At 49.3% G+C, this 23,040-nt stretch overlaps 1 protein-coding gene across 2 annotated transcripts in view; it reads right to left on the bottom strand.

Annotated features, from left to right (window-relative positions):
- The window catches only part of LOC144165810 (beclin 1-associated autophagy-related key regulator-like), a 37,296-nt gene extending 35,894 nt beyond the window's left edge, over window positions 1–1,402 (bottom strand). The window contains exon 1 of one of the 2 annotated variants that reach the window (XM_077695590.1): window positions 1,275–1,402. The gene's annotated coding sequence lies outside the window, so the exon portion shown is untranslated. Of the gene's footprint in view, window positions 1–947; window positions 1,016–1,274 lie in introns of those variants that run through there. The other variant, XM_077695591.1, reaches the window with a different exon arrangement.
- Between the last annotated feature and the right edge of the window lie 21,638 nt (window positions 1,403–23,040).

Here is a 23,040-nt window from a genome sequence, read left to right as displayed (position 1 = left end):
GCTGTCCCACTGTTTTGTGAGCTGTATTTTGTGAAAATGAGTACCTTCCTTCTTTCGGCTGACACAACATGCTCTTTATCATGGCACTTCCACAGCCCCCGCCACAGTTCTCCTTGGTATCCTCCAAGGCTGCATCCTTGCTCCAACTCTCTTCACAATTTCACTGACAGCCCGGGTGATAACTTGGCCTCCATCCCCATACCGCAACACTGACAAACGAGATATCAGCTCTTCTGGCGGTTATCTCAGGCTGACCTTGACCACTGCCAGAGCTGGATTGAGTAGCACCCCTTCCCTATCAAAGACTCAAAACCAAAACTTGTGTGCCTCACCCCCCTCCTTGCTGTTGGTGATTAGCAATGCCAACACAACACGGTGCTTGGAACTGAGCTTGAATCTACGTTGCCCTTCTCATTTCACACAATTTGATTCCAAGCCTTGTGACAAAAGAGGTTGTGAATGTTCCTCTGAATCCGAATCTGTTTCTTGTACTTTGCACTGGCTCTGCCTGGACTTGAACTCAAGAAAAAGCTCTCCTGTTCAGAGTCGACAACGTGCAGTTCGCCCACTTTGAGAGACCATCAAGATGATACACCAACAGTTTCCATACACTGCAGCTTCGCACTCCCTACCCTTTCCCCCTACCCCCTACGCCTTGTACGTTTTTACCCCTCGATGCCAGACTGGTCACGTAGAATCAACTCTCGTCCCACATCTGAACCATGTGTAGGTTCAACCGCGCCCTTCTGAGACCCTAGCAGATCTGGCCATGCATCTATAATCACCGGGAAGAAAGTACTGTCACAACAATGCTAGTCAGCAAAACGCATCACCAAAACTAGACTCTTCTGACGAGACATATTCATCCCATTCTCGGGAGCTCATCAATAAGCGCAGAAGCTCGGAGTTACAATCAGGCCACGCAAAACAACGGCTTCTTTTGTCACCTAGGTAGGTCACAACAGAGCAACGCTGCAGTGCGCAATAGAGACAGCGACGGAGCTGGATCAGCGTTTTCATGACGGGACCATAGCAGAACCTGAACATACAGCAACCTAACGGCCCTTAACATGTTTACATAAACCTGAACAAGCGTGTCGGCTGAGCGGCGCGGACGACACTGTTTACGCAAGGGTCAGCCTGCGAACAGCTGTTCGCGCCGTTTGTCACTGGTGCAACACAATGTAAACAAAAGCGACGGCCGCTCCTACGAGACGAGGCATGCTGCCGCCGTAAGCGCGTGATTAGCAAAGGTAGGCCGCTCAAAAACATACCGTTCTCTGGTTCCCTCTGGGATTTCTCGAACTGCTACGTGGAAACGAACGACGCTGTTCTGAATTACCGTAACATTGGAGACGACATCGCTGGTACACTCGTACACTTTAATGGGAATTGGGAACGAAACAACTCCTCGGATTTGACTTGAGCTGTGGCGCAGACTTATGGCTTCTTGTGGATCGGCCCAAGATTTTATGGACAAGATTTCTTCTGAAGCGCTCAGAAAACATTATAGATATACGTTGTGCGTATTTCTCCAAGAGTCAGCCGTTCCTAAAGCCTACAAGCACGCCTTAGATTGCCATGAGCGATTTACAGAGAAATTCATGACTGCTGCCGTTTCGTTCTGGTTTCGTTCCACTAACCAAAATAAAGGCGCGCTTTTCGAACATTGCTGCGGTGCCTAAATGATTGTACACTGGATGCCACGCTCAGAAAGACGATGGAAGCTAGTGTACCCCATAATCATTGCGGCACTAAAACGGTGAGGTATAAGGTAGCTCGCAATTATAACAGCGGCTTCAACAGATGTGCAAGGGGGTCGACCCCGCAAGCCAAATGGCGTTTGTCAGGCCTCGTACAAAGAAACGCCGCTTATAGGTTCTCATATTCACTGGTAACTGCTGCATGTGCCAGAATTACAAGCGCATCGGGGATATGAAAATTCCCCCAATGCCAGGGGCGTAGGGAGAGTCGCCTGCTCAGAACAGACTAAGAAAGATTCGCGGGCGAAACCGCAGGCATGGCTGCTTCAGTACCTTCATGCAACCAGGGCCGCCGCAGGAAAACAGTGAGCTAACGACTTCGAACATCGTCTTCCCCCTCCACAAATGGTGCAAATTTACCTGCGAATTCGCTGCTGCGGCGCCGTTCATGCGGCAAAACGATCTATTGCCACAGCTACAAAAATTGGTCGTCTTGCCGCACGGGCGTCGCCGCAGCAGTTAATTCGCATGTAAATTAGCACCATGTAGAACGGGCTTTGTGTACACTTTGTGGCCAGTGGCACTTTTGTTGCCCCGATAAAAATATGATCTTGTATCTTTTTTCACCACAACTGTGAATTTTGAGTATTTCTTATGTGAGTAATTTTGGTGCAATTATCCGCAGTACAAGCTACTCACACACAATATTTTGGCTTAAAAACCAAAGTTGTTAAGATTTGTCCCTAATCATCGCATGTGTTCAAAAATAAAAAGAAACAAAGATTTTTGTATGACAAAGCGGCAATGAAATGAAACGTCCACCCACAAGGAGAGGCAGGGGCTGTGGAACGCCGAGCGGTTGTTCCCCCTACATGTGCCCCCGCTGTTTTGGCCCCTGAAGATAACGCGTCCTTGGCACCGTCTTTGGTTTTTCCATCTCCCGCATCACCCTCCGACATAACGACAAAGTTGAGACGATCCATGTGGCACGGCCGCTGGATGAGAGAGCTCGCAAGGTGCGACCTACCGCGTAGTGGCGGTGTTTACGTTTGCCGCCGCTTGACTCCCTCGCGGCGCTAGCGTTCGGGGACTGGTTTCGGGACGGAGCGGGGCGGTCCCCGTAGGCGAGCGCTTGCACCGACTGAGAGACACAGCCAGCGCACGGGTTTTTTAATGTCCTTCCTGGGCTACTCAACCATTTTTACCCGCCGCGGTGGCTCAGTGGCTAAGGCGTTGCGCTGCTGAGCACGAGGTCGCGGGTTCGATTCCCGGCCGCGGCGGCCGCTTTTCTGATGGAGGCGAAAAGCAAAAACGCCCGTGTGTACGAGATTTCGGCGCACGATAAAGATCCCCAGGTGGTCAAAATTAATCCGGAGCCCTCCACTACGGCGCGCCTCATCGCCTGCGTTGCGTCGGCGCGTTAAACCCAAAAATCAATCAATCAGCTACTCAACCACGAAAACTGTCTGTCCGTATGTATGCATGTATGTCAGTCTGTCGCTCGATTCAGCCGCCCGGCCGTGACTGAAGCAGCCAGAAGTTAAAATAATTCTTAAATGAGATATAGGCAATGCATTTTCAATCTAGCAAATATAAAAAGATGCTCCATATTCGACAACATTGTTAAAAAAAGATAATATTCAACAAAAGATAGTAACCACCGGTTAGTTTTGTCTGAAAACGTCTCACACACAACACGTAAACCGCGCGTTGCACAGTTCAAAGCCGCAAGTTGATTAGTTACAGTTCAAGCGGCAGTTATTTGGTGGGACTTTAATCGTCCGAAATTTCAAAAATGTCACCTTTTGTCGGGAAACGACAAATGGGAGAGCGGGGAATATTTGCCGGCGACGGAATAAAGCTTGCCCTAAAGACACTTCTATTGCAAAAAAAAACCGCATTTCCCCGAGGGGGAGAATGTGAAAGTGCGAATGCACGGTTGTCGGCCCGCTTGCGGCGCTTGCGCTCGGCCCCCGCAGCCCACCGCCTCGCCGCCTTCTCTTCCATCTCTTCCATCGGGTTTGTAGTATCACGTGTACACCACGCAGTTATCAAGCCGCTATAACGCCGCTGAGTCGCCAACGCACGCCGCTGACGACGTAGTTTGAATGCGTTAAAGATATAAGGCGCGTCAACACTGATATCACCGTCGCGTCCGTGGCTTGGTCGGTAGAGCGTCGCGCTGCGGCCGCAAAGTCCTCGGATCGAAACCTGGCGCCGGATGCTGTTTCTTCTTTAAATATAGAGGAGCACTGCGGACGCCGACGCCGGCGGTGGATGGTTTGGGGTCGCTTATTCGCACGCAGTTAGAACAATTAATAATAATGATATTCTATATGTAGATTGTTGGTTGAAAATAACAAAGAAAAGAAAAAAGTGAAATGGAAAAGCGGTGTTTGAAGCCTTACGCATTAATAGGCAATTTTTTTAGAATTTATGTACAATTTCGCTTTTTTTCTTTTGTGTCCGGACAAAAATTTAGCTTGCCGAAGCTCGCCAAATATTTTTTTAAATTTTTTGTTGACCCGGACATCTCATCTGCTCTCCTTATTTTTTTTTTTTTTCGAGGCTACAGAGAACAAGTATAAATATCAGGTAGAAACTGGAATCGGTTTTCATTCAACTGTATATATATATATATATATTGTCAAAATAAAAAAAGGCCGACATAGCTATGATAGTAGTAGTACTTCATAACTAAACAACGTGTAATCAAGTCATATGTGCTGTGAAATTAATACGAATTGTGGTTTTTTATTTAGTGCACGAGGAAAAACCTACGTAAAAGTTGGTTATGTCTTAAACATTGAGAAGTGTTAGCACTCATAAATAACAAGCGCCGTCACAAAAAAACATTGTTTCTGTTTGTCCGGAACTTTAATATATTCTCTGAAGTCGCAGCTTAAAGACAAAACGTAAATCTGCCGGGCGTGAGGTCACAAAGAGCATTCCGGGCGATGTAAGACACAACGACACAGCAATGCGAGACAGAAGGCACACTATCAACGCGTAATGTTGCTGCTGTGAACGTAATTTAACTTACATCTTTACCAAATGAAGCTCGGCCGCCGCTAATCATGTTTGTCTTTTAACAGGCGTAACATTAGTGCTGGTAAAGCGTGGAACGCCGATGAAAAGCCCACATTTCGAATTAAGCGGCTCGAAAGCCGGCGTCTCGCGGGCCGCGCTCGCCGCAACCAGTCCCGGAGCGGTGGCGCCGCGGTGGCAGTATTTGGCTCTAGTCGCACTCACGCCGCTTTGGAGGCACGCGGCAGGCCGCACGTCAGTGCGCCTTTCATCCAGCGGCCGTGCATGTGGTGATAGAATAGGTGACAGGTAAAAAGCGCAAAGGCTCTTGGGTACATTGTTTTCTCCCCCGGAGTGCCGCCACTTCCGGTTCGGGAGCTCTCCTGGCCTCCCATACGCCGTAGGCATTCACGGGCGTGTGTGCTTGTTGTTTTTCGGTTTTTACAGGAAAAAAAACGCCCATACATCGGGAATTGCGCAACTAACAACGATTGACCCTGCTAGGGGTTTATCTGACAGGTAAGCGCCCTGTGACAAATAAACAACGCACCCTAGCTCCCTGAAAGCCGCCGGCGTACGTGATCGAGGGCAGGAGAAATCTCGAACCGGAAGTTGTTCCCGTGAGCTTTGGATGTTCCCGTGAGCCTTCGCGCTTTTTACCGGTCACCTATTGACTCTTTCGACTAGGAACACTACTCGCGCAGCGTCATGCAAGTCGATCCCGGAGATAGCATGCAACGAGACAATTCTGTGGTAAGGCTGTGAATAAGCAGATGTCCTGAAGGTCCAGAAAATCGGAAAGGCAGATCGAACCATTTCAACATTTGATTCTCCCAACCTATCCCAACCTACCCAAAACTGTCAAGTATACTACGTGGAATTACAGTCAAACCCGTTTATAGCGAACTGCAATATGCACCGTGATTTGTTCGATATATCCAATAGTTCGATATAGCCGAACCCGCCTATAACGAGCTTATTTGTTACGAGTTCGCATTGCGCGGTAGCCCCCTCCCCCCTCCCCTCCTCAACTCCACCATCCCCGCATGCAGAAACGACCACAGTAAAGTAGCCATTACCCATACCCAAAATAATCCATTTATTGCAATTAATAAAGCTTATTTCCGCCTTAACTGCCTATTTTGAAAAAAAAAAAAGCGGTGATTTTTGTTTTCACTTTCGTTTTGGCGGCTACAACTAGCATAGCATTCTCTACACGAAACATTGTTTGCAGCAGTACCAGTCTGCGTTCTCCAAAATCGAAGAAGCATTGGCGGAGCACATCAACTGCCCAAAGCGCTTCACTATAAGCATCGGACGTCTTTCACTCGCGACATCATCGGCAACGTTGGCGAACTCTTCCCACAGTTCACCGATGCTGCTGTCTTGGTCCGGACTCGCTGACTGGGCGGGTTCCGTCGTAAGTCCCATGCGTCGGAAAGAGTTACGGAAAGTGTCGGCCGTCACGGCGCTCCGTGCAAGGCGCCATGTCCCAGTCGCGGCTCTTGCTCCGTGGTCGCGGCCAATCCACATCTCAATCGCCGCTCCGAGACCATGCATTTCGGCGGCCATTCTGGGCGCGCGGAGTTTGGTATATCGGATGTGAACTTCGTTATAGGGAATATGTTTCCCATGTATTTCCGTAACTGAAGTATTTTGGTTCGATATATAGCATAATTCGCTCTATCCTGGGTTCGTTATAGCCGGGTTTGACTGTAGTCCGAGTATCTGAATACCGACCGAAGAAATTGGTGTGCTTTAACTGCCACAGTCTGAGCCATATGTTCTGTCCATCACCGACGGTATGTAAGGAGTGTGGCCGCTCCCATGCCGAGGCAGCTGAATGCGATCGTACCACGTATTGCGTCGCATGTAAGGAGACAGGTCACCTTGCCGTTAGCAAGGTCTGCCCGAGTCGCTTGCCCAAGCAGGACGAGCGCAGCGCCACGTCAATTTCGACTTAGAAAGAACTACCTGGCGCCACTTTGTAGACTGGCCCACACTCTACACCGCAGGGCGTAACCTAGGCTTCTACTGTAGCAGGCACCCCACCAAAGTTGCTGCCTCCAACTGACGTCTCTGCCGGAAAATCATCCGGGGGGGATAGAAAATGCTAAACTTCGCCGCACCCTCTCTGAGCTACGCGCCGTGGCGACAATTATGAGAAAGGTGCTCGCAGCCCTTCGGAATGTTTCAACGCGTAGACAGTCGGTCTCCCCTACACGTCGTAGCCACTCGCGCACGAGTCGTCGCAAGCCAGGCTCTGATGCAGTGCTGAAGGCAGGAGAGCCTTGCCCAACTTACATCACATGGTGAATAGCAGGCTCGATTCCCGAGACGATATTCCTCCACGCGGCTGTTAGATAAAACACAGACTCCAATTTGTTCGGTGTTTGACCAATGTTGTGTAGTGCATTCCAATGTCCTGTGGACGGGTGTACGTCGGCCAGACCGGCCGCTGTGTCAATGCACGCTTGAGGGAGCACCATTCCTCCTTGAAAGGAAAGCCTACACACACCTGGCGCTGCACTGTTCAGACTGCGGTTGTAAGCCATGCTTCACAGACACGCAAGTTATTTTTAAGCACAGAGACCGTGCTACCAGGGAGATTGCTGAAGCCTTCCATATCCGGATTAAGGGTTCTGATTGTATAAGTCACCTGTCGCTGAGTATTCTAGATAAAGAAGTGCAACTTCTTAAGGAAAGGGGGTAGAAGATGAGGGAAAGAAAAAGAGAAGGAAATGGGGCGGTTGTCCTTATGTACCGCCGTACGCATGTGCGACGGTCACACGTGCTTGATTGTTACGTCTTGGTGTGGTATAAATGTGTTTTCGATTTTAATGAATCTTTCAGTTGATAGTAAGCGCTGGTTTCGTTTTCCTTTCTTGTCCCTGTGTCTGTTTGGGCTTAAGTTTTACTCATGGATGTTCACCAACTAGCTCGTCTCTCCCTTTTGCTTCAGTTTACATCACCGAACAGATGCATGCTCACAGGGCGGGACGCCCGTCTCAAGTTCGAAAAGAGCAAGGAGTAGCAAAGAGCTTCAAGTGAGATCTTCGCACTCAAAGGCTAAGTTAGCTCGATTAAAGAATAACTTCTTTATATCATGAAGCTAGTGGGTCAAAGCATTCAAGCCCCCTGTCCACCCCTAACGCCCTCTCTGAGTGGATCAAAAAGGAAGCAGAAACACTAAGCATCCAAGATCTCTTCCGTGCTCCCCACAAACCGGTGCACTTGACAGTGTAACTACCGTAGCTTTCTGCTGTCCGGACCGTTCCTAAAACCCCAGGTGTCAACTCTGCGTCCTTTCGCCCTACTACTCCAAGACACACGAGGCTCCTGCAAGATACCCAACTATTTGCCATGGAGTTTCTCTATGCTATTTGCAACTCCAGGTTCCGCGACGCAGTCTGGCAACATCAGTCAAAACAAACAAAATGGGCCCGCTGTCGCAGTTTCGCTTGCTGCCCAATTCTCCACTGCACAAATTCCCAGGGAAACTGGGAATTTGCCGGAAGTTTTTTTTCTGATTGGCTTTCCATTTTGGCCACGTGCTTGTGTATGCTTTCGTCATTTTGACGTTTCACGACGTTTACGGGCACCAGTTCTCAGTTTGCTTTATTTCTCATTACTGAAAGTACATAATGAAAAAACTAGACTAAATGCACTGGACATGACAACGTAGGCCTGTCTTTGCTATTAAACAGCACTGCTTTTTATACACGCCGTCTCTGTGATTGGCTGAGAAGGCGCCTTGGCAGCTTCAGGTGCGTAAAAGTGACGTAATGTTACGTAACAGCTTGAAAATGGCAGCTGCTTTTTCCGCCTTTGCCGCGAAATAGGGCAAAAAATTTTACCGACCTTTGGCGCTGCCAGTAGGAGGAATACACTTTATTGCAGTATGCAATTTAGGGGCGGGTGGTGACCGTGACTTCGGCAGCACGTTCCACGAGGACTTTCTGGATTCCGGGTTCAGAGCCGCCCACCAACGCCGCCTCCCATTGATCAACAGAGAGGATTAGGGGTAAGGGGTTTCGAGGGCACGCCCACATAGCGTGGCAGATGGTGTCGACATCTCAGCAGTGGGGGATAGAGGTGATTCATGGGTACTGATCGGGGTATGCGATAAAGGCGCACAGCCCATCACACTCAACGGGCGGCCTCTTCCCTGGCGGCTGACCGTGGAGTACCTGGGGCTGCTCATTGACTGCCGGCTCACATGGCTGCCAGCTGTCAAGGTCCTCAGGGCATGGAGCGCACGGGTGCTCCAAGGGGGTGCGGCAGCTTCTGTCACAAGGCAATGGCTGCTCACACCAAGTGGTGCAGCGCGTGTTCCATGGCATGGCCTCCGCAGCTAGCTGTACTGTACGCGCTTCCACTCGCCTACTTGGGACCACGACGCTGGCAGGAGCTGGAGATCGACCAACGCCGCGCCATCCGCCTCGGCCTGCCCCTCCTCTCTACGTCGCTGGTGGCGGGTACTTACACCAAGGCGGGTACCTGGCCCATCGAGATGCGGGCCTTGCAGACGGGGCTGTGGCACATCCAGCGCCTGCTGGCCGTACGCGACGGGGATCCGCTCCTGCAGAGGTTCCGTAGCCAGCCGAACTCGCTCATGGGAGCGCTGCTCGCTATCTTCGAGGAGGGCATCGAGGTTCCGAACCGACCCCGTCTGGAGCCGTCACCACCAGACACCGGGGAGGCCCTGCAAATCACCACGACCCTCCGCGGGGTCCGCAACAAGCGGACCACACCACCCCAAGCCATCCGCCACGAGGCGGCCGCCCTGCTGCATGACGAGCTGAGCAGCTACCTGCATCTCTTCACGGACGGCTCCGTCAAGCACAGCACGTGCGAGGGGGCGGCTGTGTGCGTGGTGCCTGAGCTGGGAGGCAGCCGGAGCTGCCGCCTGCCCTTCCCCACTTCCTCCACAAGGGCGGAGCTGGCAGCGCTGCACCTGGCCGCCGACCTCCTTCTCGAGAGGGGACCCCATCACCACCCCGGGGCGGTCATCCCCACAGACTCCAGGACTTCCCTGCTGCGGCTGCACGCGGCCGATCAACCCACCAACAGCATCGGCTACTCGGAGCGCTCCCTTGCAACCAAGCTGTGCACTGTGGCCTCCCGAGGCTGCGACCTGCGGCTCCACTGGCTGCCGGGCCAGAGCGGCATCCGGGGCAACGAAGGCGCCGACGCCCGCGCCAGGGAGGCCCACCAGGAGGGCACCCCATGGTCTCCCAACACGTCACCGCGCTCGACGAGGCCCGCACTGCCCTGGCCCGCATGGTGCAGACGATGCACCCCGACCCTCGGGTTGTGAGCGGCCTGGCGCCCAGACCGTTGCCCGCACGCACCAGCAGGGACTCCCGCTGCCTGCTTCTCCGCATGCGGCTCAACTGCTGCAATGTGGCGGAGCGTCTGCACCGACACGGGCAAGGACTCATGGGTTCATGAGTTCACACGGGTTCACATGACAAAGTGAACCAAATGCATGACATTTGTCCACACTCGTCCTAGTAAGCTGTTGGGTCACATGATCGAACTCAAGAGAAAAATAACAAAGAAAAGTGACTGTCTTGTTCTTTACAGACAGCGCTGATTGAAGTCGAGCTTGACGAATGAGTGAATCGGCGACATTGGTGCGCTCCGCGGTTACCAGGCGTTGCGCTTCGCTGCTCTTATGTGTCATACAACGACGATCGCGGCTGTCTTTTTCTGTGATCACGCCACAAACTTGTAACATAGGAGCAGACGATAGCGTGGCGGCGGTGGCGGCCGGGAAGGTGATAACCCAACAAAGCTTGCATTGACGCAGAGAGCCCCACTATGTTACTAAAAGCGATTGAAGAAATAAATAGATACGGTAAAAAATTGTGTGATGTTCTTTAGCTCGACATCCACCTTTCGATCGCTTTTGGATAAACGTTACTCGATTGCCTTGTGGTGTTGACGGCAATTTTGACCTCCGGAAATGTGTTTTTCTTGCCAGCCTCAGCTACCGTCTTAATTTTTATAGTACATGCCAAGGGTTTTTATATCTTTCTTGCGCAATATTCGATAACTTGGTGGTGATCTTTATGAGTGAAGCGTCAAATTACACTGCATGTCGTCATAGCGATAGGTGCAGTACGTCACTGATTTCTTACGTCGTGCGTACGCAAAAAAAAAAAAAAAAAACATGGCGAATTGCTGGGAATTTGTGCTATAGTGCCTAGAATATACTGCCAGTATATTCTAGGCACCATAGAGTTAATACTACTGACTCTAGAGGAAAAGCTGCCCGGCCAGCCCGTGCATTGAAACCGTGCTACACCCGGGCGCTGACATGATGCCACCCTCACAGCGTTGCCCGCTGCCTTTTTGCCTACTAGAGTTGGCGGCAGTAGTCAGTCAGTCAGTCAGTAAACTTTATTGATGGGAAAGGGGATAAGGGAAGGGGAAGTGGGGCTAGAGAAGTGAGTGGAGCCCTCTTTCCAGGGCCCCAGTTTCAGCTGCCCCGATTTTCGCTCTCCGGATCAACTCTCGCTGAGTCCCGAGGGCGGAGTTGGCCAGGGCTGCCTCCCATGTCTCTAGTGTGTTGGGTTCGTGGGCGTTCTCCGGGAGCCATATAACGGGGAATCCCCAGGATGCGTGGAAGAGATTTGCCACCTCTCCACATTTTTTGCAGTGTTCGTTTGTGGTGTTCGGGAACATCAGAGCAAGTCTAGACTTGTGGATGAAGGTGTTCGTTTGAATTTTCCTTAGTGTTTGGCTTTCGTAGGTGTTAAGGCCTTTGTGTGGAGGGGGAAACTTCTGCCTGCTGAGACGAAGCCTGGCGAGGAGTTCTTGGTGGGTTTCAGGAGGGGGAAGACTGTACGAGTGCTCTGACTCGGCGCGGTACGTTAGGAACCTCGCTACCTCATCGGCCATCTCGTTTCCGTCTAGCCCCTCGTGACCGGGGCACCAAATGATGGTGTGCGTATGCTTCAGGGTTGCAGGAAGAATCCGCTCTGTGGACTTGGGATCTCTGCCTGCCGCTAAGTTTAGAATGGCTCTTTTTGAGTCCGTGAGGATGTTCAGCGCTTGGTCGTTGTGTTCGCCCCATCTTATGGCTAGTAGGACGGCGCTTGTCTCCGCTTCGTCGGTGTCTAAGTCTTTGATAGATATGCAGTCTATTAGCTCGCCTAGGTGGTCCACCGCTACTGCTGTTGAGTTTCGGTTTGCGCCTCTGCTTGCATCCGTGTAGACTGTGTTGCTCTGGTGCTGGAATGATTTCCGTAGGTATTTGATTCTGGCAACCCTTCGGTCTTTGTGGAGGCTGGGGTGCATGTTCTTGGGTAGGGGGCGTGGGATCAGGCTTTTGCGTTGAGTTAGGGTGATGTTGGTCATCCGGTCTTGCCTGATTCTTTCTTGTGGAGTTCCGATTCTGCGCAAGATGGCTCTTCCTGCTGAAGTTTTGTTGAGACGCTCTCTCTGGGCTACTAGCACCGTTTCTCTTAGCTCTTGAAAAGTATTGAAGATTCCTAGAGCTGATAGTTTGTCGCTTGATGCATAGAAAGGCAGACCTAAAGCTGCCTTGTATACTGTTCTTATGTTTGCCTCTATCCGTTCTTCTTGGGCTTTCGTGGTGATGTGGAAAGGGAGGCTATATGTGGTTCTACTGATTATCAGTGCTTGGACAAGTCTGAGTGTCTCTTTTTCGCTCATGCCGCTGCGGATTCTTGTAATTCTTCTGATAATCCCAGCAAGTTGGGTTGTTGTCTTCTTGAGCTTCTCCATCGTAGCGTCAATCTGGTTGTTGCTCTGTATTATCATGCCTAGTATTCTGATTTGGTTTTTTTCGGGGATGGTCTTTGTTCCGATTTGGATTTGGAAAGGTAGTTGTTCTTTTGTTGGATAGATTCGGATGAGCTCGCATTTCTCAGGTGAACATTCGAGGCCGTTCTCTCTTGCCTTTTCCACAACCACGTTTGCGGCAGCTTGCAGTTGTTCCATTTTCTGTTGGAGGTTTCCTTTGGAGACCCATAGAGTAACGTCATCAGCGTAGATGACGTGACCTATGTCTGTGAATCGGGTTAGGGCTTCTGCTATCTTGGTCATTGTAATGTTGAACAGTATGGGGGAGATAACAGAACCCTGTGGGGTGCCTCTGTTCGGCATTTGGAAACAGCCGGATCTCAGGTTTCCTAACCCTACTGTTGCAGTTCGGTTAGAAAGGAAAGCTTTGACGAAGTTGTAGATCCGTTCTCCGCTTCCTATACTGTTCAGGGCCTCTAAGATTGCCTCGTGGGAAACGTTGTCGAACGCTCCCTTGAGGTCTAGAGTCAAAAGTATTTGGTCTTTGTTATTCTTTTTGGCAAGGATTTCTTCCTTGAATAGCAGGAAGGCATCCTGTGTGGATAGGCCTTTTCTGAAGCCGATTAGGCTGTATGGGAGGAGATCATTGTCCTCTAGGTAGTTGTACAGCCGTTTGGTTATGATGCGTTCGTAAAGCTTGCCCGCACATGAGGTAAGCGATATGGGTCTCAGATGGTTGATTGCTAATTATTTGCCTGGTTTAGGAATAGTTGTGATTTCCGAATGCTTCCACTCCGGTGGGATGGAGCCACGTTTCCAATGTTGTTCATTTATGTATTCGGTAAGTTCTTCTAGCTGCTGATTACCGAGGTTTCTGATGATGTTGTTCGTTATTCCATCTCTGCCTGGAGCGCCTTTTCTTTTTGCTGAGATTATTGCATCGAAGACTTCCTCTTTGGTGATGTCCTGATCAAGGATGTGGTTCTTTGCGCCCTTGTATTGGGTTTGGCTGTGATCCGGGGTGTCCTTGTCTCCAAACTTGCTCTTGAGTGCTTCTAAAAGCTGCTCGTTTGAGCCTTGGAACGTGTGGGCTAATCTTTTTACACTATGTTGGCTTTCTCTTTTGGTGTTGTTTGGATCCAGCATACTTCTCAAGATTGCCCATGTCTTAGAAGTGCTGAGAGTGTTCTTGAGGTTTTCGCAGAAATCATCCCAGTTTTGCTTGGAAAGCTTATGTGCGTATTCTTTCGCCTCTTTCGTGATGTTTTTGATTCTTTTTCGGAGTCGTTTGTTTCGTTTTTGTCTCTTCCATCTTTTGATGAGTTTGGCTCGCTTTTTCCATATGCTCATGAGATGGTTGTCCACGCATGGTGTTTCCTCGTCGCATTGTATTGTATTGGTCACTTTTCTTTGTCTGGAAATTAGATCTTTGCTCCAAATATCGATGTCGGTGATTGGGATTCTATCTTCTCTTAGTGGCAGTTCTGATCTGAACTTATCCCAGTCTGTTATTCTGGCAGGCTTTCGTTGCAGTTTGTAGTTGTCTGACGTGGTTCTGACGCAGATGATGTTATGGTCGCTGCCCAGATTTTCATTAGTGTTGTGCCATATTATACGGTGCTCACTGCTTTTAGCAAAGGTGAGGTCCGGGCAGCTGTCTCTGTTATTAAAGGGACACTGAACTGATTTGTAAACATTGCGGGATTACTAGCGCAAATTGTAGTTCGGAGTCCGTAGACATTGTTTACCACTCTGGCCGCGTTTACGCGAATTTATTTAGTAGAAAAATCAATTCGAAAATGCTGTCCTCCTCTCTTTACGCTCGCCCATTTTCTGTGGCGTTTTCGTGTGACATCAGCAGGAGATGAGCTGGAAAATGGCTGCGCTACTGCACGGTTCGCCGACCAGCCGACCTACCGATCGAGTCAGTCGGCCCAGCGTTTCGTCCGCCGGCCGCCGACGGGTCGTCGCTATTCGCTCGCTCAATTGAAACTAAGCCACAACACCTTTGTGAATGAAAGAATGTGCCTTTCCTTACTTTGTTAGTTTGTACACTGTGTCAAACTCAGAGTCCGGGTCGCTCCACACAAGCGCTGCACAAGTGCACATGCGACGCTTCGCTGACTTTACGCTAGTAGGAAAATCTAAGGCCAATTGAAGGCGGGAGAAGAGTCAGCGAAGTCAATATAGGTACTAAGAAAATAAAATCACCTGAAACTGTTACCGTACAGCGCAAAACTAGGGAGCAGGAAGCACTTTTTGCGCTGGGTAAACAAGCACAGCGGTCAGCAGCACGACCGCACATCTGCGAACGCTTTTCCGTCAAAGAAATGCAATTGCTAGACGTGATATATTGTGGAAGTTTGGGGGACACTTACTGCAGGAGTGATATACAACAAATAGTCACATAAAGTACTTAAAATGCTTAAAATAAATAAAAGTGTAAACTGGTCATACATTATAAACCTTATATATCCTGCCCAGCCAGTGCCGGCTCGTGGCCTAGCGGTCTGAGGCGCTTGAATTTGTTTTGAAAGTGTCAAGTTCGAATCCCCGAGGGTGCATGTATTTTTTTTTTGTAAGTTGATTTTTTCGTATGCGGCCGATGTTTTCTGAACTGAGTTCACCATTTTTGGGCCGTAACGCTCACTGCTCCACCGCAGAACGCGCGCATACTGACAATGACGCGCTAGCGAGTTCTCGTTGGCGTGCTGTTGCCACAAGCACCGACTGCTTGCGGGCAGTGGGCCCAGGCCTGAATCCGCACACCCTTGGCCTGGTGCGAACTAGCTTTTACGAACAGACATGAGTGAGGCAAGCTTCGAATATGCGGGAAAAGCGCATGGCATTTGAGAGTCTGCGGTGACGCGGAGGGCGTTCATCCACTGCATAGGCCTCGTCTAGTGATTTCTACGATTCCAAGCCGCCCTGGGAGGTTTATCTTGGACATTTGACAGCCGACAACATGACAGAAGCGCGGTACGGCGATAATTGAGAAATCGAGAATGCCCATGCAACAACGCCATGAGATGTCAAGCATGTTGTTTTACAGAACCGAAACCGAAACTTTCGATTGCTAACCTTGGGCATCGTCCAATCACGGTGCCCCCCCCCTCCTGACGTCACAGCCTTTAGTTGGTGCGGCCGCCGCAAACCGCGCATAGTAGTTTTTCTTCTTTCGCGCTTTGTAAAATAATTACCGATTTGTCAACCGGATAAACGATGAATAGTGTGTTAATTTGAGCCAGTCTACACAGTGCAAGCAAAAACGGGAGCCTGACCAATGAACTTCAGTGTCCCTTTAATGCCTCCTGTTCTGGTGGGGCTGCTGGGATCGTTTATGGATTCTAGTCCATATCTGTCCATGTTGTTGAGGAGGTTTTCGCCTTTTTTAGAGTTAAAATTGTAGTTCCATTCTCTTTGGGGTGCATTGAAGTCGCCCAGTGCTATCAGTCTATTTCCTTTCACCTTGAGCATGGTTTCTCCCATGAGCTTTGAGAAATCCTCTCTTGCGTTGGAGGGTGAGCTATAGACGTTGAGAATAAAGACGGAACTTTTCTTCCTGTCGTTGGGAACTATTTCTATTAAGTTGGCCGATGGGGATCGGGTCATTAAGAAATGCTTGATGGTTGTGATGTCTTTTCTTGCGTATATCGCCGCTCGTAGGTCTTTCGTTATATCCATGCGGGTGTAACCTAATATATTCGTCATATATTCCACTTCCTGCAGGCATAGGATTTCAGGCTTCTCTTCTTTGCTTTGTATGTATTGTTCTAGGGAACATTTCTTGTTGCGTATGCTTCTGCAGTTCCATTGCCATATCTCTAATTTTTCTGATTTAGGGGCCTTTTTACGGTGCTTCATTTTTGTCTGAGATGTCTGCCTCAGGGTCTTCTATCTGTGCATCGAGTGCTTGTTGTTTGCTTCCTCTTGGGTTTAGTTGTTGTTCGAGTTTTCTCTTTGCCTCGTTATGCTGTTTCTGTTCTGCTGTTTTCGCCATGTTGAGGAGAGCTTGCTGTATTTGGTCCATCCTATTGTTTAGAGCTTGTTGCATTTGTGCTAGGAAGAGTCCTATGCCACTGGGATCGTTTAGCAGCTGGGGGGGAACTGAAGGTTGCGGTATTGGGGCAGGCATGTCCTTTGGGGTAAAGGCGCACGTGCTTATGGCTGGACTTTTGTGCGGGCTTTCGCTACGTTTTTCTTTTTCAGATAGCTGTCTTCGGAGGTTTTCGATTTCGTTGTTCTGTCTGGCTAGTTGGGCTCGTAGTTCTTCAATTACCTTATCCTGTTTGGATTGTAAAGAGTCAATTTTAGTGTTTGTGTTCTGTAGGGATGCAGCTACTTTTGGCCAACTCACCTTCTTGTTGCCTTCTTGCTTGCGCTCCTGGGAGGCCACTCGGTCTTTGGTGGTCTTGTTCCCTGTGGGGGCTTCATTCCCTGAGGAGATCGTCGCCTGCTCAGTGTTGCTCCGCACTGGTGGGTCGGTGGTTTCGTCCAGAGTTGGCCACTCCTCCGCAAACCATCTGGGCTGGTTGGGTTTTTTTGCTTGCTTTCCTTTGGGGATGTTGCCAGGGGGTATCCTTGAATTTCGAAACTTCTTCTTGCAATCCTTTGTGCCAGTTACGTGGCCCTCTTCACCGCAGAGAGCACACTTTGGGGAGCAGGGGTGTTCCGGGGCTGGGTTATCAGTGCCGCATTGGGGGCATTTGCTGACGTGTGGCGTAGGGCAGACATCTGACCGGTGTCCTGCCGTCATGCAATTTTGGCAGGCTTGACGCGTCTTTCTGTAGTGGTAGCACAGAAGTTCACCACCGTGGAAGTACACCGCCCGGGGAACCGTGTCACCCTCGAAAGTCAGCAGTGCAGTTTTCGATTGCCCCAGCATGCGGGCTTGGATTATTTTAGTGTTCAGCGTCCGCACTCTCAAGCCTCTCATGAGGTCTTCCGATGGTGTTCCCGGTGGAAATCCGTGGACGATTCCCTTGACTTCATGCTTGGAGAAAGCCACGTACGATGTTGTGTCATACGTGATGCTGCCGAATGTCAGGAAGTTGATTCTCCGAAGCTCGTTCGCAGCCTCTTCGCTCGGCGTGCTGACGATGATTATGTTTGAGCCCCATCGTGGGCGAACAATCGCTTCCCTCAGGTTGTTCAGTCCTCCCGGGCACGCGTTTGCTACGGCCTGGGTTATCTCGAGTGTTGAAAAGGTCTTCAGAGGGAGTCCTTTCCTCGGCCTGATGATGATTTTAAAGTCGTCTTGCGGCAGGGGAGGGAGTCTTCTCTTAAAGGTTTGTTGCTGAAAATTGCCTTGCTTACTTGCACGGTCGCTGTTTCCGTCTTTATCAGGAGCTTCCCGCTCGAGGGTTCCTCGTGCTTTTTTCTTCATGCGCTGTTTTGTGCGGCGGCTGAGTGCTTGTTCCCAGCCGGCGTCGTCGTTGTTTTCCTGCACAGCGTGCGCTGGTGCTTGTTGTTGAGAAAAAGGCGAAAGTCTGCCGTTCGTCGTCGTTGAAGACTGAAGTCCCTTGAGACGCTTGGGGTTGGTCTATCGGCTGCTGGGGCATCGTGGCTTTCACGGCGCGGCCGGCGCCGGCGCGCGCGAACGTCGGGCGCTAGCCAAAGCTGCGTGCGCCGGCGTGGTCTGCGAAGTACGAAAGGATGGTCTTTCTCGTCCTGGGCCCTCGAAATACTTGTATTCCTGGGTGCAGGAGCAGGTTTGGCGATGAGATCGCTGCGAGAATTTCGAAACTTCGCCTCTTGGAAGGCCGATTTACGAAGATAACGACGGAGCTCATGCGAGACAGGTCTGCACTGCTCCGCTGCCGCGGCGGTTCCGCGGCAGTAGTCGGTATTCACAGTATTCACCTAGTAACCAACGCATTCCATCATGGCAGCCACCGTTGCTGTGAGTGCGCCGTGACAACTTTGCTGTACAGAAACGTTGTGTAAAGTTTTTTCTGTGGCAGGTAGCGAACTTTTGTGCCCTGCTGCCGCGTTAGATGCAGTTTTGCGTTCTCCGCAACTGAGAAGGGTAGCGCGTAGATTAGCGGGTGCTTCGTACGCTCGGAGAGGTAGCTTTTGCGGGTGCGTCAGGGGAGTTCGGTCGTCGCTTCGGAGTTGAGCGGACGTGTGTTTTCGTGCTCCTGTGCTTCGGAGGGGCTTCATTTCGGAGGCCCGTTGCAAGCGCGGGCCGTTGGACGTCGCCCGGCTTTCGCTCTTCGTCGCACCATGCTCGCCTCCGCGCTTCACTGTTCCCTTCGAGGTTTCTCGTCTCCCGGACGCAGCATTACGCCAGCCAACAGTGTTCGTGGTGTGTTGTGTGCGACGGAATCGACCACAGTGGAACTACTCTTCTCTACTCTTTCCTCACCTTTCTAATGTTTACTTTTCTTTCTACTATCCTATTTCCCAAACTATTCCCGCTTCCGGACTGTGTTAAATGCAGGTGAGCTCCCATGAGAGCTTAATAATATCCCCAGTCCATTTATTTTCCTCCTTCCTTTAAAAAGAAATCACTTCCCCCTGATTGCTTTTTTCCCCTGATTTTTTTCCTGGTGGCTTCCCCTGTATTCGCGCATGCGCTGTTTCTGTATACATCATTTTGTGTGTGCTAAAAGAGTTCAGTTGATATGTAGCGCTAGTCCTGTGTAGTCTTTTCTTGCTTGTCCCGTCTGTACAGCGCTAATTTAACATGTTTCACACGCCTCCCCCTCCCCCCCCCCCCTCTGTATCCGTCAGCTGATTGTTCTCGCAATCTGTTGAGGTGCTCTTTACAACTACTTGCTGTTCTAGCGAATGGAAGTTCAAACTGGACAACGCTTCCAAGAAATGCATGTAAATGGAAATCGTATTTGTGACTGCACTTTATGCTAAACAAACATGTTTTCTGTGCCTGTTCCTGTGCCTGTTTACGAGGCCCCTGCAGCACGTGTGTCAACTTTTTTCTCCAGTTGAAATGCTTTTAGGTAGTGGCCCTTGCATTAGCTTAGATTCAATAACTGTGAAATACCCAAGCCTAATATTACTAAGTTATGTGCATCAAGAAACTCTCTCAAGAGATTTTCCGTTTTTCTAGGTACGCTTAGAAGATTTGTCATTGATTGTATGCTTGGCGACGTCACACAAGGTACATGATTAATGTTGTCAGGTTACATAAGGTCGCAATAATTCTATTTAATAGCAGCTTAAACAAAATCTCGACAAAAGCAAACCAGAGACTAGAAGATATCATGTAGAACGCGCATTTACATTCTGGGTTTGTGGAACTATTCGCCCCGAGCGCGAACACAGTCGGCCCCTGGCGGCGGCGGGACGAACCGCTCCTAGTGTGGATGGCGCTCTCGCGTCGTCTGCTTTTTCACGTTGCGTGCGGCGCAAGACGCGTGCTGCACACGACAAAACAACCAATATGTGTGCTTGTTTGGCAGTAAGCAATGACATAGTTACCTCTGCTTGTGCATTTCCTCTAGAAACACAATAATCAGCGGCCGTTGCGGGATAATGCGCTGGTTTAATTCCACGAAACATCTTCGCCGTGGTCACCGCTTGAGTGTGAAACGTGTTATAAACATTGCTTCCACCCATTACACTTTTCTTATTGTTGAGTGCAGTCGTCTGCCGTTTCGGGAACATCGAAGGGTGCTTTTTGAAGGTGGCATGGTGATTATTTAAAGGATAAAAGAGTAGTACCCGAAATGGGTAAGAAGCGACAAGATCTGTGCATACGCGTGCAAATTCCACACCCTTGTAAAATTGCGTTGTGTCCTTATAGAAAGACGAAACAAACAAAAACATTTACACTGCACACGACCCGTGAGCTATCGCCCATACATTACCGGACACGTATTTTACACCCGCAAGCGCCTGTGTGATCGTGTCCTTCCCGTACCTTTTCTAAGATAAATACCATTTTTGGACAGTCGTTTATACTGAGGAGGAGGAATAAACATTTATTCAACTGTATCGAGTTGCTAATTTTACGTATTATTTAAAATACGTTTCTATGTATGCGCAAGAGTATTTAGGAGGGATTTTTCGGTAAAATTAAGCAGTTGTGAGTTTGCGTCTGTCATGTGGCATTTCGGGTGTCATTTTCATATATATCATTTTCAAATTCGACATGAATCACCTTGTCCAGAAACGTGTCTCGCTCAGCATAACCAAATGCCTAATATGGTTACGTCTTACCTCTTTACGTGGACCTAAGTTTAAAGAAAAAGGAGAAAACGCGTAATATAATGCACATTGTTGCCCACATGTGTAAGGGGTGTGTGCCATGACTCGCTGGTTTTTTTTTTCCATAATGCTTGCTTTCAATACAATTTTGAAAAAGGCGAGCCACAATTCCTGTACAATCTCGTATCAAAGTGGGGTTAATGAGTTTTGAAAATACGTGTTAAAGTACTGCTTTTTCACCGCTACAGAACACGACGCCTAGTGTAGTTTCGATTGTAAGTAATACTGTTAACCATAGTTTGGCTTTTCGCGTTACATGCGTTCTCTTCTCGCTGCTCTTGCAACGTTGGCAGGATCCCCCCCCCCCCCTCTCTCTCTCTTCCCGAAAAAAAAAGAAATGCACAGAATTTATTTTTTAACCAATCCTCAAGAATTAAATGCCAAGACAAAGGCGATCCTCAGTTTACAGAACAAAGTAGTTACCGGGAACCCGTTGCGCTGATTCGCAACGAGAAATAAAAAGGAAATGTTTTACTACATCTGCAACAGCGCAACTTCATTTATTGCCATCTTTAGGGTTCGTAGGCGACATTATACGCAAGTATGCAAACACATCTCGCTGTTTCAGGCACCTGCTATAGATTTTAAAAGGAACGCAAATGGTCAGCAGAGCAGCCGTAACAGAAAATTTGTGCTCACTGAGAGGTCCCAGAAGCTTGGTTTGCACACTGTAAACCTGCTTGTCACTTTGCGAAAACCTAGCTAAACATGAGATGTTGATTGTACTTCGTGCGTCGACAATTGAATTCGCAAGTTCACTTGCGACGAAAGCCGTAAATAAGTGATCTGAAACCGTTATTCATCAAACCTTCCTTCAGAGTCGCTAAAATTTCATTTAAAAGACCCGTTAGAGCGGTTACATTTAAATCTCTGCGCTGATCAAAATTCAGTAATTTTATGTTGCCTTTTGAACACACAAAAAAAAAAATATCGTGAGCTCCTAGAAAGAATTTCGGGGCAGTTAAGTAGTGTTACCATTTCAGGGCATCCCAAAAATGCAAGAATGCATCATGCTACCAGTGAAAGCGAGTGGGATTGCAGTTGTAAACTTAATTTCAGAGATCAAGGCTTCCTGATTTGTTTCTATTTATGCTTTTATTGAAGGCTCAAAGCCATAGTCTGGAAAGATCGAGCTTGCTACGAGCCACAGCGTACAAGTTCATTGTCACAATTACGGCCATTCTGAGATTCCCGATGAGTCGTCGCTTTTTTTTTTTTTTTGGCGTAGTAATGAAAACTGACTGCCGCTTCCATGCTACACATTGAACGTTGAGGAACCGAACTACAGCATACCACTCTTGTTTGCACCTTTAGTGCGCACATACGGCGAGAAAACAGCACGAAGCGCGCCCACAGTGTGCATTCTTACGGGCCGCTCAGCGGAGCATCCACACTAGCAGCGCGACGCTGCCGCCACCTACATGTCGGACTCGCGTCGAGCTCGCCACCTACATGTCGAGCTCGCCACCTACATGTCGAGTACTTCCAACTACAAAGAAAGTAGTGCAAGTGTTCATTAGCCGCTGCAGGGCTCTTTACCTTTTGAAATTTCATGCCCCCTCTCCCAGAATAAAGAAAAGACATCCCCCTCGCGAGGGGCGCGATCAAATGCACAGCATTTCCGAGGGGGTGCGCCGGCAAGTCGTATCTCTCGATCGCGGGACCCGTGTCGCCATCTTTTGGAGGCGCGGGACAACTTGTGGCGCTTTCGAAACAAACGAGAAATGAGTGAAGGATATAAGGCGCATTCGGTGCATCGAAATCTGTGTCGGTTTCGTGGCTCGGTCGCAAGTGCGCCGGGCACCTTGAGTTCCGCCCGCGGCGTCATGGGTTCAAAACCGGGCGCCGGAAACTGTGATTTCTTTCATAGTGTAGTGGCCTGGCTGCGGACTACGACAAGGCGCGCATGCGGATTACGACGAGGCACGCCAACGCCGCGTGACATTGTGAGTTACTAAAATGCTATGCATTTAAAAGAGGAAAATTGTGTGAGGAACTATTTCCAGCAAAGCTATGGCAGGTTTAAAGCCAATAAACAGGCAGGGTTAAAAGCCAAAAAACCTTTTTGAAAAAAAAAAAAAAAAACAATTTCATGATAAAAAACGTAAGCACTGGAGAAGAGGAGAAGAACGAAATAAACAAATACAAGCAGAGGCAGCATAAAAGAGCAAAAAATGAACAAAGCAAATGCAATTCTACGAGGCAGTTAGTCACAAAAGCTTCCACGAAGGAGCAGACACTTCAGGAGAACTTTTAAAAAATTAGAAATTATGTACTTTATTTACATTATGTACACAGAAAA

The sequence above is a fragment of the Haemaphysalis longicornis genome, unplaced genomic scaffold (genome assembly GCF_048455015.1).
Source record: "Haemaphysalis longicornis isolate Haplotype H1 unplaced genomic scaffold, Haemaphysalis longicornis Haplotype H1 scaffold_15, whole genome shotgun sequence".
NCBI classification, from domain to species: domain Eukaryota; kingdom Metazoa; phylum Arthropoda; class Arachnida; order Ixodida; family Ixodidae; genus Haemaphysalis; species Haemaphysalis longicornis.
The sequence above is the reverse complement of the archived record's forward strand: the minus strand, read 5'-3'. Positions and strand labels throughout refer to the sequence as shown.